The 6943-nt window shown below is 44.3% G+C and overlaps 1 pseudogene across 1 annotated transcript; it reads left to right on the plus strand.

The window, feature by feature from the left end:
• Window positions 1-203: 203 nt before the first annotated feature.
• On the plus strand, window positions 204-6113 carry LOC140702931 (uncharacterized; annotated as a pseudogene). The gene is made up of 3 exons (XR_013539551.1): window positions 204-378; window positions 670-763; window positions 3361-6113. The product of XR_013539551.1 is annotated as an uncharacterized LOC140702931 (transcript).
• The last annotated feature ends 830 nt before the right edge of the window (window positions 6114-6943 follow it).

Consider the following 6943-nt stretch of genomic DNA (forward strand, 5'->3'; position numbering starts at 1 on the left):
TTCATTCCAAATTGCTTTCCTCCTTTTTGCTTGTTTATGTCTTACTGTTTTCGTTGGCACAGGGGACGGAGGTCGGCTGGATGGCCAGACCTTGGGGCCTGAGAGGTTGAGCAAAGGTCCTCCTGGAAGGTCTTAAAAAGCAAATGGAAGGTGTGTGTCATCATCACATGGGTAGTGCCGGACCACCATATTCCAGACAGCCTCTTTCCGGTTTTTCATGCCTCTGTGAAATAGTACAGGGAATTCATGGAAACCTGAAACTGCAACTCCCAGAAGCCTTCACCACCGCCTCTGCTGGCCAGGATTTCTGGGAGCAGAAGTCCAAGAACATCCGGAGGCCCAAAGTTGAGGATCCCTTGCTGTTGACGGCTGCCTTGGGTGATTATCAAACTTCAGCCGACCTTTGCTCTGTCAGGCCTGGCCTCCTTTTTCCTGCTGGCAAGGCGGGCACAATATTGTGCACCAGTTTTGAGTTTTATCCTGGCTTTTGGAATCATGAATATAGAAGCACACAATTTCCCCACCCATTCATAAATTGGAGGGTATTTTTTAAAAGAATTGAATTCTCCAGAGTGTCAAAAACACAAAGGCTTCTATCCTAAAGGGAAGTTTTTGGTTTCATCCAATCAAGAAACCTTCAGAATGATTTGTTTTTTCTTTTGTCCCAAGGATGGGGTGAGACTCACCTGATTCTCTCCCGACTTTTCTCTGGACAAAAAGGCAAGAATCACACTCCAAAGCCCCCCAAAAACTTGAACAGCAGGTGAGAACTTTCACTCTTTGACATTAGATGCGACACTGTGTTTGTTTATTTATTAGATAACTCTATGATTAGCAGGATGTGAGACGTTGTAAAGCTTACATCAGTATTTCAGAGAATTTTAGCCCAATCACAGGAAGCATTGGGAGCATTTGGAGGGTGCTTTCTACCAGATCTTCCATAATGACTGGTGAGGGCAAGAGGGGCCACTGAGATGGGCGTGACAGTGCAAAGGAGACTGAGTTGGTGTGAAATCTCCATATTCTGATGTTCACGTTGAATCTCTTCTGTCAACTTCATTCTGTCGCCCCTCTGGTTTGTGAAAGCAAGCACACACTGTCAGTTCCCTGGCCGAGTGGGGGTTCGAACCTGGGTCGTGTGAGTCCCAGTTTTACTGTCTACCGCAGTGCTTCTCTGAACATTTGCAGAGTGTTTTTCTTTTGGTTCCTAGTCTTGCTGGGCTCAACCCTGTGGTCACCAAGAGCAGGTGCTGTTGGTGAGATTCCAACCCTGGACAGCCTAGCATGGGGCCTCCCCTGAATTTCTCCTTTCCTCTTTTGGGATCCAAGAGGACGAGTTCAACAAGTCACTCCTGTCAGGACCAGCCTCCCTCTAGGGAGCGCCACTCCTTTGGCCACAGAGCCTCCAGGTATCTATGTACCCCATTTCAGCTAAGCTGAGTCCCTTTAACCATCAGCTAGGGCGTAGCACAAATCCTTTCCAGTAAGCCTGGCCTTAAAGGTTTTCTTCTGCACTTGCTTGTAGCTAGCAGGTACAGACACCTTGGCTTTGTAGTCCCTTAAGACTCACTAAAGCTCAGAGGATTAGGACTCTGTCTGATAGCAATATCATGGCCTTGCTACCCCTGGAAGCAGGCTCAGGAGACTTGCTGTTCAAGAGACCAGTCCTGTAGATTTTTTAAATTTCTTTTTTATTGAAAAAATAAAGTTTCATAGAAAATTCAGTTTGTTGCATAAGCATGGCATAGATTACATTTCCAAGGAATATTGCAGTTAAAATGGATAACAAGTTCCAGCTAAGTAAAAATAGATAAGATTTCTAAAAAGCTTTCTTCAGGGTAGGCAAAGGGTGAGAGTCCCCCTTCTTCTCTCTGTTCTTCCTACATTCTTAAACCTTAATCCTAACAAAAGGGGGGGGGGAAGCCTCTCTCTAAGATTGAGCAGGAAGTTGGACTTGATGGCCTTCGAGGCCCCCTCCGTTTTTCTATAATTCTATGATACATTTTATATTTTACCCAAGTGTGATACTCGGGGAAACAAGAGTTTGAGTGTTTAAAGAAACTGCCTTAGCCACAGATTGATGGGGGATATTTTTATTCTTCTGGAGTCCTACCTGGTCAGGATGGTGTGCAGGGTTTAAAGTACACAGTCAACAGTATTTTGTCCCCAAATAAGGGGATAATTGGGAATCTAGGGTTAGAAGCTTGCCCATATTTGTCCATTTCCACAACTTCTAGGTTTCACTCAGCCTAGGGTTCAAAGTTTGGTGAACCTGGGAACTCAAGTTGGCCCCTTCCCCTAGTGGAATAGCACCTTTAACATGGTGGGAGTGGTTTATCTGACATGAGTGGTGGAATCGTTTTAGCACTTAATCTTGATGTGTTTTAGTTTTTTGTGAAATTTTTAGAACTTGCCGCAGTTTGCATCATAAGTGGCACATGGAACAGGCTATAATTTCATTTTGGGAGGGTGCTGTTCTTAAGGTTTACGAGCACAGAGGAAACTTTCCCCCTGTGTTATTTTGCTTAGCCAGACAGGGCAGAAAAGATGGCTAGGAATGAAGAGGACATTCCTGACATCCCGCATCATGCAACTGCCATTCCCCCAGCTGTCGAATGATAGAATCATTTGACTTTGAAGGGGGCTATCAGTCTATCTCCGTCTCGTGCTCAGGGCTATCATATCCAAAAAGGAGAGTGTGGCCTAAGTTAATTCCAACCTGCTGACAAAATTCATAACCTCTTTACACACCCTAAGTCAGCCGGGCCACTCACAATTTGTCATGAACTATCTGGGTCCCTCTTCTCTGTCAGTGCTCCAGTCTAGGAAGTGGCTCAGCCCTTCCCTGCCTCCTCCAGCAGCTGACCACTCCACTGAGGAAGTGACACAAGGATTCTCCCACTGAGTTAATGATTGGTTGACTGCGGGAACAAGCAAGGAAGGGCCAGCAGAGCTCCATTCTGGATAGGTGCCCTACTGGAGAAGAAGGACCCCAGCAATGCACAGCGAGACATGACTGGCCCAGCTGGCCTGCGGGGTGTGCAAGAGTTTATGTGCTGCACCTTTAATTCTCCGCACATGAATTTTGTCAGTGGGGTCCAAGTTAATTCAGGCCAGTCTTTAGGAAAGAGTTCTATTATGTCTCCCCCCTGAGGCTTCTTTTCTCAAAGCTAAATACATCCAATTATTTCCGTCTTTCTCTGTTGGCTTTCAGTTTTCAAGATGTTTGCAGAGTGTCTGCTTTGTAATCTCCTCCAGAATTTTCCCTTACATGATTGTCAAGGTGTCAGGTCTGAAGTTCCCTGGCTCCCCCTTTTAAACATAGGACTCCTCTTTCATCTCTCTGTCTTCCTCCAACAGGTGAATAAGAAGACTGTAACGGGCAGACAAATGCAATTCTGTGGAGCCAATCGTTCTTTCAGTGGAAAAGAAAAATGACATCCTTAAAAGGTGGAAAAGGGAAGAAGGGAAGCTAGAAAACAACAGGGAATAAGAAATGTCCAGCTTCTGCTATTGATGTTGATGCACTTCTGATGATCTGAAAAAAATCAGCAGGGAAAAGGAAGGAGAAAGGTTTCCCTGGGCAGATAAACATTCAAGGGAGCTTCAGATGACAATAGACTTAATAAAGTCCACCCCGATGAGAAACAAAGTCAGTGCATTAAACAAGGAAAGAGCATCACGATGCACAGTGGTTATACTTCACGTGAAACATCCCTGAGAGGTGAGAGAGAGTATAAATGCCTACAGTGTGGAAAGAGCTTCAGTGAGACCAGTAGGCTTGTTTCTCATCAAAGAACTCACACTGGGGAGAAACCATATAAATGCATGGAATGTGGAAAGAACTTCACTCAGAGCAATAACCACTTCCCATCAAAGAACTCACACAGGGGAGAAACCATATAAATGTATGGAATGTGGGAAGTGTTTCAGTCAGAGAACTCACCTGAGTTCACATCAAAGAATTCACACTGGGGAGAAACCATATAAATGCATTCAATGTGGAAGGACCTTCATTCACAGCACTCACCTGAGTTTCCATCAAAGAACTCACACTGGGGAGAAACCACATAAATGCATGGAATGTGGAAAGAGATTTGGTTGGAGCAGTATCCTCAGGTCACATCAAAGAGCTCACACTGGGGAGAAACCATATAAATGCATGGAATGTGGAAAGAGCTTCAATCGGAACAGTTCGCTGAGTTCACATCAAATAATTCATACAGGGGAGAAACCTTATAAATGCATGGAATGTGGAAAGAGCTTCAATCAGAACAGTTCCTTGAGTTCCCATCAAAGAACTCACACTGGGGAGAAACCATATAAATGCACGGAAGGTGGGAAGTGTTTCAGTCAGAGCGGTGACCTGAGTTCTCATCGAAGAACTCACACTGGGGAGAAAGCATATAAATGCCTGGAATGTGGGAAGTGCTTCAGTCAGAGTAATCAGCTGAGTTCACTTCAGAGAACTCACACTGGAGGGAAACCATATAAATGCATGGAATGTGGGAAAGGTTTTTTTTTTAATTAGCCATATTAATCACGAAAAATCTTTATTCTGAAATGCAACGTTTTCTCTTCTGAGTAAAAAGATAAGAAATTACTGTTTTCTTGCTCCATAAGACACACCTGACCATAAGATGCACCTAATTGAAAAGCTGTACTTTGTCCACTCTGATCTAAAATCTGGTTGTGGGAAGAAAATAAAAAAAAGAATAGGCCAAAGCCTCAAGAGATAGATGTGGACCAGTAATGAGAAGGTTAGCAGCAGTTAACAATTCAACTTTTTAACTGTAGGTGGCGCTGAGGCTACTTTGTGTTGTAGCTCTTTTGGCAGTTATAGGGTGTGTCCGGTTGTGTCACAGTTAAGAGGCTTGGAAAAGCCTGCTTCGGAGTGAGTCTGTGTGCATGTGTCTGTAGGGAAGTAAGCTGATATTTTCTTCTTTGAAAAACTTTTCTGAGTGGGTTTTGGTGACTCTGTGTGTGTCTGTAGGTTTGCTTCTGTGCTCTGCTTCCAAGCAAGCATGTGTGCGTGTGTGTGTGTCTGTATTTTTGGAGTTGGCTCTAGTGTTTGTTTTTTGAGATTTTTTCTTAAAGCCTCAGCAATGGAGCACATTCTTACTGGGCTTGCTGTGCTCTTTATTTTTTTGGTTATTTTTTTCCTCTGGGCAGTTGGGGGGGAAGCCGTGGCTGCTGACCAGAGTGAGGGAAGCTCTGGAGGAGCAAGAGGAGGCGGGTGGGAGGCAGGTGAGCACTTCCCAGCCAGGTCTCTGGCCCCAGCCCCATTCACTTCAGCCAGCCTTTGAGGCTCCCTTTCTCTCCCTGGTTTTGTTTTTTGCAGCCCCAGCATGTTCCTATGGGCTTGCAGTGTTTTATTTTTGGGGGGAGTAAGGCCCCACTGTATTTGCTCCATAAGATGCACACACTCCCCCACACTTTTTTTGGGGGGGGAGTGCATCTTTTGGAGTGAAAAATACGGTAGTTCAACAGTCGGCAAATTAATGACAGAAATTAACCATGATGTTGAAAAAAAAATGGAATTTTATGTTGCTGTAATTGGAGAAGACGGGAGCAGATTCTGCAAACTATTAAAGCAATATATACTAAACATAAGGCCAAAATCTGTCAACAGCCAAATAACTGAAGATATCCCCATTAAACAAGGCACAAGACAGGGTTGCCCCTTTCCTGTTACTGCTTATTCTAACATTATAGATTTTGAATAGACTAATAAGAGAAAATAGAGGAATTAGGGGCCTTAGAATCAACACCAAATTGAAACCACAGGAGTTCCAACTTTAACCAAAGGTAGCCCGTCCTTTCCCCTCCACCTCAGCAAAGCTCCTTGACCAGTCACAACATATCCAGTGGGCTGGGCCCATTGAAGCCCTGGGGGAGTATTTGTCCCATGGACAGAGAGCTCACATGTGTCAACTAAAGGAATGTGTCAACTAAAGGAATAAGAATTCCAGGATGTATTTTCATTGACTTCTGGGAGGACTCTGCTGACTGAGTATGCCATCAACATTGACTCAGGTGTAGTAATGAGGGCTCCAGGGAGAAGCTGGCAAAAACAGCTATTGCAGGGAATTGAAGGGGAGGTGGACAGTATTCTCCCTCTCAGAGTCATAGAGCCATCCCATTGCTCATGGAGGTGTTAACCTGTCTGCCCAACCCAGATGGGCTCAATTTTGCATCAACCTGTGGATGAGACATTAGACATTTTAGGGGAAGCACTCTTCCTTATATCTTTAGACTTCATCAAGGATTACTGGCAGATATCCCTGCAGAAAGAAGATAGAGAAAAAAAGTTTTCTCAACCACCAAGGAGCTCTATCAATTCAACTACATGCCTTTTGACCTCTTTGACACATCTACATTATTCCAACAACTGAGAGACCAGACTCTCACCCTCCAGTCCATTACTAACACCAGACACTGATTTAGAACCTAAACAGTTTCCTTTGATTTAGATGGAAAGGGAGAATAGAGTTGGATGTCATCCACATCCAACTGCCCAGAATAAACCTTTGGTCTAGATGGGTGGTATATAAATCCAATAAAAGAAATAAACATTCTATTGACACCAAATCCAAAAAACTTAGACAACCTCTCCCAGTGGTTTTATATAGATGTTAAACAGCATAAAGGACAAAACAGGTGCTGAGGGACACCACAGGCTGGTGGCCAGGGTGGCAAACAAGAATCCTTAGCACCATCCTCTGAGTTCTTTCTTTCAGGAAGAACCAGAGCCACTGTAAAACAGCACCCCCCAATTCCCATTTCAGAGAGACTACCCAGAAAGAGATCATGGTCAATAGTATTAAAAGCCCCTCAGAGGTCCAGCGTAACCTACATGGACACAGATCCCTTAGCTAGTTTCCAGTATAAGTCATCCACTAAGGTGGCCTCCAACCCATAATCAGGCCGGTATCAGATTGAA

Source organism: Pogona vitticeps, chromosome Z, assembly GCF_051106095.1.
Source record: "Pogona vitticeps strain Pit_001003342236 chromosome Z, PviZW2.1, whole genome shotgun sequence".
NCBI classification, from domain to species: domain Eukaryota; kingdom Metazoa; phylum Chordata; class Lepidosauria; order Squamata; family Agamidae; genus Pogona; species Pogona vitticeps.